This window comes from Rhinolophus ferrumequinum, chromosome 23, assembly GCF_004115265.2.
Source record: "Rhinolophus ferrumequinum isolate MPI-CBG mRhiFer1 chromosome 23, mRhiFer1_v1.p, whole genome shotgun sequence".
NCBI classification, from domain to species: Eukaryota; Metazoa; Chordata; class Mammalia; order Chiroptera; family Rhinolophidae; genus Rhinolophus; species Rhinolophus ferrumequinum.
This window is the reverse complement of record NC_046306.1, coordinates 19,223,756-19,233,487: the sequence shown is the minus strand read 5'-3', so window position 1 is coordinate 19,233,487 and position 9,732 is coordinate 19,223,756. Positions and strand designations below refer to the sequence as shown.

The 9,732-nt window shown below is 50.0% G+C and overlaps 1 protein-coding gene across 10 annotated transcripts in view; it reads left to right on the top strand.

Moving 5' to 3' along the window:
• DLGAP4 (DLG associated protein 4) overlaps positions 1-9,732 on the top strand; it is a 191,116-nt gene that overhangs the window by 140,567 nt on the left and 40,817 nt on the right. The gene's annotated exons all lie outside the window — the stretch shown is intronic.

Sequence of the window (9,732 nt, the reverse complement as noted above, 5' to 3'; positions counted from 1 at the left end):
CTGGGCCTCAGTTTCTTCACCTGCAAAATAGAGACGATACTATTACCTGACAGGCTTAGCATGAAGACGAGAGAGAATGTGTGTAAAGCACTAAGCACAGTGCCTGGTACAGAGAAACCACTTAAGAAATGTGAGCTGCTGCTATTATTGATATCCAGGGGGAGAGAACTTGAGATAAGTAAAGACTGTCCATGTCCCACGGCTGGACAAGTGTAGGTGGGCTTGGGTAGCTGTCTGGAGGGGAGTCGGTCATTTGATGGCTATTTGCTGAGTGCAGTGTTCTGATGGCAAATATGGGGTGAATCCAGATAGGCTTTAAAGAGGAGGTGATCTTCAGGACTTCAAAATCTGGATAGGCTCCCGGTGAACAGAGATTTTGAGGGGCAGACACCCTGGGTAGGAGAGTGATGCCTGAGTGGGGGAGGGTATGGCAGAAGTTGGCTGTCCAGTGGCCAGGAGAGCCGAGATCAAACTGGGGAGGCCGTCCCAGGGCCTCAGTCAGCCAGGCACTCAGCTGGCTCGTCACTCCATAGGGCAGTTTCCGGCTGGGGGTTCGATGAGGAGCCCATTATTGAGTGTGCTGTGAATAGACTTGATCGTTCCAACCTCTCCTGGAACTTTCTTGCTTTCCCAAACTTCCCACGCTTCATGACAAGGCTGTTGCCCAGCGCAGGGGTGTGGTAGCAGTCAGGAGGTGCCTGCCTGCCCACAGACAGTGTGGGCCAGGGTGGGATAGGAGGAGCCCAGCTTGTCTGACAGCACCTGTAAAGGCAGGGCTAACAGGGCTACTGCTGCCCCAGCACTTTCTTCATAGGGGCACGGGAAGCAGTATGTGGGAGCAGCCCGGTGGAGGAGGGTTTCGTTCATCCCGGCAGCTCCTCCTTCCCCTCCACCACACCTCCGCTTCTTCCAAACAGCCATTCATGTTCTCAGGGTGCCAGGTGCCCAGGCACTGTAGGGAGAGTAGGGAACAAGACGACTTGGTCTCTTTCCTCTTTGAGCTTCCATCGAGCTTGGAGTCCCCATCCAAGCAGGTAACAGATATACAAGATACTGTCTAATTGAGATAAGAGCCTTGAAGGAAACAAATCAGTGCCGAGAGGGACCTATTCAGACAGGATGGGGAAGGCATCTCAGGGAAGGTGAGGGGGAAGATGGGAAGGAGGCAGTCGAGGGGAGACAGGGAACTGCAGGGGTCAGGACCCTGAGGTGGGAAGTGCTTGCTTGATATATTGAAGGAAAGGCTTCTTCTGCACTCCCATTGTATTGTTTCTTTCATGTACTGTTTCATGTACTACTACAAAGCCCTGTTGTTTTTGCTGCTGAGGGATGTAGGTTGCAGTTGTTATTGATGTTTTTAGAGGTTATAGGACAGAGAGGTGAAGTGACTTGCCCAAAGTAACACAGCTTAATCAAAATTTGAAGTCCTGGTTCACTGTTTTTTTTCTCTTCTACCACACTGCCTCTGTTTAAGAAGGCCGAAGGAGAAGTTTCTATTTCTTTTTAGCAAAGTTGCCATTCCAAAATGATCACAGTTAAAAAGTTTAGTTACAGAAAAAAAATAGAAGCAGACTTATAGGTACAGAGAATGAACTGATGGTTACCAGATGGGAGGGGGTTAGGGAGCCAGCTGAAAAAGATGAAGGGATTAAGAAGTACAAATTGGTAGTCACAAAATAGTCATAAGGATGTAAATAAAATACAGCATAGGAAATACAGTCAATAATATCGTAATAACTATTGTACCGGGTGGGTACTAGACTTATGTGGGGAATCACTTCATAAATTATACTTGTATAACTGTCTAACCGTTATGCTGTGTACCTGAAACTAATATAAAATAATATTGAATGTCAACTATAATTGAAAAATAAAGAAGAAAATTGAAAAAAGTTGTGTTATAGAATGATACACTAGTAGTTGCATTAGGGTAATGCAATTAAAATGACTTTTTATCTATTTTCTGTAAGTTATACAATATATTTATAGTTGATTCTTTTTCTTAAGTATTAATTTTTTTTGTCTCCACACAATCTCCCATCTAGCTCCTTTCCAAGGTTCTGTGATACTAACACATTCATCACTGCCCTTGCAGACCTTCAATCTTTTTTATTTTCTATCTGAATTATTTTTCTTTTATTTCTATTGCTTGAATCTCAGGAAAGAGATTGTAGGCAGGTCCTAAATCAGCCTCTGCTCACGAATACATTTAACTCAAATCAGAAAATTTTAAAATCTTTAAAGTAATTTTAAAGATTGTATTTTGTGACTTGGATTTGGGGTGAAAAGAATCAAAACAATTTGATAACTGGGGTTCATTTGTAGAGAATTCTTCAGTGGACTCCTTAGTGGACTCCATTTTTTTAAAATTGTGGTATTATAAAATAGGCATAACAAAAATAATACCATTTTAACTCTTTTTAAGTGTATAGTTCAGTGCCATTAAGTGCACTCAAAATTGTTTTACAGCTGTCACCACCATCCATCTCTAGAACGCTGTTTGTCTTGCAAAACTGAAACTCTGTACCCATTAAACAACTCCTTCCCGTTCTTTCCCCAGCCCCTGGCAACCACCATTCTGCTTTCTGTCCGTAGGAACAGACCATTCTGGGTATCTCATTCACCAGCTCACTTTAAGGAGGTATATTTGAAAGGAGGAGGAGGTGATATCTCTGAATAATTAACTCTTTTGGTGGTGATTAATTCATTCTCCAAGTTACTACACACTGTAAATCTAAGCTTTATGTGGCAATGTTCCTGCAAAGTTGTTAAAAGACATATCCTGGGAGGGATTTCTCCAAAGAGGCAGCCTTGGTTCCAAAGCCCAGGGTGGTTTTGGAGGGTGGCTGTGTAGAGCCTGGCTACACCCCCCCTGTGGAGGCCGGGTGACGGAATGGAGAGGACTGTGAATTTAATCATAGGACCCAGGCAGAAGTCCTCAATTAGCTGCTTGCTTTCTATGGGATTTGGGCCAAGTCCCTCCACTTCTGTCAACCTCGGCTTTCTCCTCTGAGAAATGGGATAATACTCCTTGTCACGTGTACCTCCCCAAATCAGTGAGACAGATAATGGACTTCTCTTTGCAACCTTGAGAACCTTAGCACACTGTGGTTAAAGGCAAGGAAAATAGGGCTCCTGATCCCCATTTTACAGAAGTAGCAGAGACTGAGAAGTGATTTGCCCAAGGTCATTCAGCACTTCAGTGACAAAATTGGCTGAAACCCAGCCTCCCTCATTCTACAAGTTGCAGCTATGTAGTGTTCCTCGTGTTCAGTCTTTCTAAGGACAGTAGACTATGAAACAGATGGTTGCTTTCCCATCTTACTGGATTTAAAACATTGCCCAAAAAGCTCTGGTGTCAGTGGGCATGCAAGGGAGGACAGGGTAATCCTGGTGGGGGATCAGGATGTGATTCTGCATTATGGAAATAGAGTCCTAAAGCATTTCTCGAGTACTCACCTTGCCCAAGGACAACAAATACCTTGCACTTGAGAGTTACTTCCCGTACTAGGTCCATGGCAGACAGCACCAATCAATCACAGCACTCCCACTGAGCCCAGACACAGCTTTAGGATCCTTCTTAACAGAGGTGGGCATTACCAACCAGAAGTAGCACAGCCAGTGGGACCTGTGCCATCCCCAACCCAGTGCAGTCCCCAGCTTTTACAAATGGGTGGCAGTCCTGGGAGGGGAAGCGACTGTGGGAGGGTAAGTGATGTCACAGGTCTCTTTGTGAGAGTGGAAGAGAGTGTCCATAGCTTGGGGAGGTGATGAGTTTGCTTGCAGAAACATCACGGCAGAGCATCGCCCAGAGGGGTAGAGGTTGTCAAGGTAAAGTCTGCTGTCTCCAGGTGCTCTGGGCTGCCAACTTGGGCTGGACGTCTGTGTGAGAGTGCATTCTAGTCAGACTCCTCCAGCAGAAAGAAGAGACTAAACTGTCTTTCACAGAGGCTTCTAAGCTTTTTAGTCTTGTCGGTGAGCTTGTGTTTATATTACGTGTGAGACTGGATGCTGTGAGGTTGGCTTCTGGAGATGGAAGCCTGTAGGGTTTGCGCTCACTTAGCAGACAGATCATGACTGGCTGTGTGATACTGAGCAGATCTGTCAGCCTCTCTGAGCCTCCGTTTCCTCAGCAGCATGAGTGGAGATGATGAAAACATCTTGTGGGGATCAAATATAAGACTCACGTATAAGGACCTTGGACAGTGACTGGGCCGCTGCAGCAGCCACCGATTGCTGAGCAGACGTTATACCGGTAACTCTGACTCTTAGCCGCGACTTTTCAGCCAGTTCTTACGGTGTGCCCAGCACGGCCATTGTGGGGGCACAGTTCTGTAGACCGGGGTGGGGGGGTAGGGAGGGGGTTGGTGACCTTCTTTCAAAGAGACTGTCCCAGATGTCACCATGTTGTGTTTTCAGAGGGGGTTAGGAGAAAAGTAGGGAGAGGTACAGGGGCGTAAGGGGGAGGCCTGTAGTCACGACTTGTCCCGGCGCCTCTGTGTTCTGCTAGCCACGGCGCTTCTTACAGACTCTGCTCTGCTGGCCATATTCGTGGAGCCTTCCCTGGGATGGCCCGGCAGTCCTGTACCGCCTTTTAGGCAGAGTCAGAGATGGGGTCCTGTTTTGTAAGTGTCAGTAGGCATTTGCCTGGGTACCTCTTCTGGGCCAGGATAGGGCCACAGGGATGGGACCACACGGTCCTTTCCTTCAGCGGCTTAGGTCTAAAGGGAGAGGCCTGTAGAACTGTGTGGTGGCAAGGGCCTGTGGCACGTCAGAACATGGGGTATTGACCCAGTGAGGGGAGCCAGGGCAGGGCCTGAGGGACAGTCAGAGAGGGCTTTTTGGAGACAGTAATGCTGGACCGGAGACCTGAAGGAGGAGGTGGAATTAGGGAGATGGTGTAGGCAGGGCGCGGCCGGTACAAAGGCCTGGAAGCTGAGAGCATGGTGTGCGGGCATGAAGAGGGTGATGGAGAGAAGTTAGAGGGGTGCTTGGCAAGACACGCATGCCAGTAGTCACCACCCTAAAATACTAGAAGGGTGATGCAAGCATAGCATGGAGTGGGTGACAGCTGTGGGTCCTCAGGCCAGGCACTGACCTTACTTACCCGGCCCCCTGGAGGGACGTGACCCCTCACTTCTGCCCCAGCCTCTGGTCTGTGGAGTCCCTGGAGAACCTGGGATTGGGAGGCAGCTCTGTGGGCCCCTTGCTCAGGAAATGTGTGGGCCTCTCAAGCGATCGTAATGGCAGTTCCTCACCTGCCAAGCCCTTCCCACCTGTGTTCTCAAGAGTCTCTCACAGCAGCCCTGGGCGGTGGGCCGGGCAAGCCAGCGTTGTTCACATTTTATAATGAGAAGATGAGGCCCGTGGTACAGTGAGTGAGTGGGGGAACCAGTGCTCCCACTCAGGGGCTCCTAACGTGCAGGCCGCATCTGTAGCTCAGCAGCAGGTGTGTACGTGGGGAGAAGGGGAAGCAAGTGCCGACGGAGCTCATAGTCTGAGGATGGGTTTATCCGCTCAGGTGGGCTCCTTGCTGTCAGGCTTCGCAGACGAAGGCGTTCCAAGCCCTGGGATTTGTCCTCTCCTCATTTCCTGTGTAGCTAGGCTGCATGAATGTTCTTCTCTGTCTTTTCTGCTTGTCGATAACAATTTTCTGGAGGCAAAAAAATAAAGTTTGAATTATGAATGTCACACACACAAATGATGTTGACTGTCACATCCAGAACTAGATGTGAAGTAGGAGGGCAAAGGAAGAACAGACATCTCTGGCTCGGACGAAATCTTACAGGTCACACCCCTGGGCTCAAGTCCCTCCTCCCTAGCATCCAGCAGGCCTGTGTCCGGCCTCGCTGGCCACCTCCTAGGCAGGTCTGCTTCTTAGAAAGCACCCCCTAATAATGACGGAAAAATCTGCTGCTTCTTAACTCCCACCTTCCTGTCCCCTCTCTTGTTGTGTGACAACCGGACTACATGTATATGTGACAGGATCCTAGGTATTTGAGGACAGTAGCCATGCCTTTCTGAACTGCCAGTCTCTTCCAGGCCACTGTCGCAGCCCCTCTCAGCCCACCCTGTGTTAGACTAGGTGTGACTCATGGTACACATGTGTCATACTCCATTTGTAGCAAACCTGTGACAGACATTACTAGTCAGTCACAGCTCTCTTGTTCAATGAGTCCCGGGCTTTCTCATGCAGTGCTGCTCCGTGTGGCTTCACCCAGGCAGTAGAGGAGGCATTTCACTGTGGCTTCTGCACTTTATCGTGAGTTTCTCGAGGAGAGGGATTCTCTCTGGGTCCCTAGTGCCCAGCCACGGCCCGATGCATGTCTTCCCCTCTGTTAAAATAAGCCCTTGTCGTGATGTGATGGATTGGAGACTTCTTCCCGTACAGTTTGCCCTCTTCTTGTCAGGCTCACGTTTGGCCATGTCTCTTGTCCAGAATCGCCTACAGCACCCACGACATTAGGCAGAGGTCGGAGAGGCTCCCCCTCCCTGGCCTGCATCTTTCTCTGCTAGTGCGGCTTCAGACTGAGTCTTCTGTGATCAGCTGAAGTCACTAAGGCACTTTTCTACATGTGCTACTTTCTTGTGTAATTGTCTTAGTTGGGATCCCAAACACAGGATCTTACTATAAGCGCTGAGGACAGGGCCCTCCCCCTTCGTACGTCTCTGTCCCCAGCCCTGGCATTGAGGCAGCAGCATTGAACCCTGCCTGTGTCGACCTGAACTGAACTCATGGTTTTCCCCCATTCAATTCTGCACTGTTCATTTCATCCCATCTCTCAGCTGCCCAGGGTTCTTGGCTCCTGATTCTGTCACCCAATATACCACCTGTCACTCCAAGCATAGTGAATGAGCCCGTTAACACTGTCTTTCTATTCTGGGATCCGCTTGGTCATTCAAAGTGATGAAAGAGGCCAGCAATCGAGGTGTGCAGACTTGGCAGTGTCTGGCTTTGCACACTGGACACGGGCCTGTGACAGCTTGTAAAGAGCCAGGCTTTTGCGACCCATCACCAGGGTTTGACGTCAACCCTCCAGAAATGAGGGGGTGTTTTTGAGGCTCTTATAAGTAGTACCTCCCAAGCGGGGCTCCTGGGACCTTAGGGCTTTTGAAAGACAGCAACGAGGTCCACATGTTAGAACCAGTATTTGAAAAGACAAATAGTATTTTAAAAGCCAAATCCTGCATTCTCCACTCCCCTCCCACTGCCCACTAGGCCAGACGGGCCGTACATGTCAAATTTTTGCATTGGACTGGAGCCGTTGCAGCCAGTAACTCTATCTTTCTTCTACTCATCAGCACCCCCTACTAGTGGTTATAGCTTTAATATATGAGAAAATCATGATTCAGTAACCACAGCTTGGAAGCCGGCATCTATTTAAAGCTTGGACTCCTGGGGATGGTGGTAATAAGGCATCGTGGGGCATGGGCAGGGACGCCTGAGCAGAGCTGCTGGCAGCGCCAACTTTGCAAGTAGTTTTCTAAGGATAAATACGATGGTGTCTGTGGCAGATTCCAACACAGAATGGGTGAGGGGTGAATGTTGCCTAACAGGTCACTTATTGGATATGGTTGCAGTGGTGGTGGAAATGGTTTTTGAGAAGCAGCATGCTATTTGGAGACCCCTGGTCAGGGGCTGGAGGAAGTGGGGCTCAGCCACAGGTGGGTGCCTCCCTAAATGCTGGAGCCCCAGGCTGGGGAATCTGGAGGCATCTTCCTTCCTCAGTGTTGGGGGAACAGGGACCACACCCACACTCAGAGCCCCAGACAAGCACCCCTGCTCTGCCATCTAATCCTCAGGGAATGCATTTGCCTTTCTGATCCTCGGGCTTCTCATTTGTTGGTCTACTGGATCTCAGAATACCACGTGGGAGATCTAGGTGGAGGAAAAAAGGAAACTGGAGCTGCTCTGAGGGCCCTAGAATGGGTTGGAATGAAAAAGCCTACCCCAGGATCCCTCCAGGGTCCCTAAAACCCGTTTTGGAAGTCACTGAATTGCTGTCTGCTGAACCACCCCCTCTATCCCTGGAATTTGGAAGCTCCACGTACTGGTTCCAATCTCAGTGCCCATCAACCAGCTGGCTGTGTGACCTGGGACAAGTGGCCTCCCCTCTCTGGGCTTTACCTAGAGGTTGTAGTGAGACGTAGCCAAGCTTGGGAAGTCCTAGGAGACTGGTAAACCCATGTCAAGGGTTCTGGTGTTTGTGGTAAGCGGGTCAGAGTGTCTGGGGTCACACTTCTGGAGGAGAAGGGCCTGAGGAAGGCCAGTGGGCAGCAGGGGTCACAGGCAGGGCAGGGCACCTTTCTCTTCAATGTGCTGGGGTTCAGGTCCAAGGGGCACCAGGTCTCTGCCCTCATGGCCAGCAGAGCCCGAGGCTGCCATCATCTAACCTACTCAGGAAATTGTCAGACCCTGCGTGAGGACCCCAAAAATAGGGGCCCATGTAGCTCCAACTAGAGAACTGGACTGGCCAAGATCTCAACCAGGCCCGGCTAGGTGGCACCTAATTCTAGCCTCAGGCACTGTGGTGAAGCAGTCTGCTAACAGGCTGGCTCCAGTCAGAAAGACTGAGCTCAGATACTGGCTTGTGTGACCTGAGGCTAGTCCCTTCTCTGAGCCGTACTTTTCTCCTCTTTGAAATGGAAAGGAACCGCCTAGTGAAGAGTTGGTGAGCTGATACAGTTAAAGCGCTTCATGCAAGGCCCTCAGTCAAGGACAGTGCCCTGCAGCTTGGGAAGTCTGTTGACGTACAGCTCCCCATCCTCTGAGAACCCGCTGACCTGAGCTGTGGGGTACATCTGGAAGGCATTGCTTCACCCCTTCCTCTAGCCCCTCCGGCCTGAACATATCAGGACAAAACCCCCCTCACACCCTGGACCCCAACTGGGGTGTGAACAGCGCTTTTAAGGAACAGCTGCCTCTGGAGGGGCAGAGAACTGTTGCCCAGACAACCAAGCAAGTCCCTCTCAGGCAGCTGCCCCCAGACCATGAAGGGCGATGGCCATCTGCACTCTGGATGAGGCTCTCCTTCCACCTGTGCTCTGGTGCCAAGAGCCTGAAACCAGACCTGGCCTGCTCACCAGAAGGGGCTTGCTCTGCTTTTGCCCAGCTGGACTTGAGACACCACCAGAAGGGCCTCCCAGATGCCTCAATTTCAAGGTTTTCAAGGGTCTCCTGCCTTTCCAAGGGGGAGGCTCTTATGGAAAGACTACCTGGGAGCAGGGAGAGAGGAGCCGGAGCTCCAGAAGGAGCAAGGAAGCCTAAGGACAGCTGTTCCAGCAGTCACACATTGTATGCCATAGGCCACAGTAGCTGGCAGTTAAGCGTGTGTGCAGTGTTTTTTAAAACTTTGAATTAACTAGCTCCATTTAAAATAAGTCCACATTTCTGGCTTTTCACACACATTTGTCATCTCTAACTATGCTGGGCCCAGGTCTCCACATGGCAGCTTTGGGCCACAGGTGTTTAGATACCTGGTCTCCCATAAACATTTGAACTTGTGACCTCCATTTAAGGCCAACCCACTTAGTTGATAGCTGGGGAAACAAGCTCAGAAAGCATCAGGCCCTGTGCCAGGTACATAGCCCACCGTGGCTAGTGTTGAGTTTAGAACCTGGCCCCGTGGCGTCACAGAGCAGAGCTTCTGAACACTGCCACTCTTAACCGGAAAAAGCCTGTCCTCTCATGGGTAAGTCAGCAGTGGTAATTATCTCCCCTCCAGGCCTGTG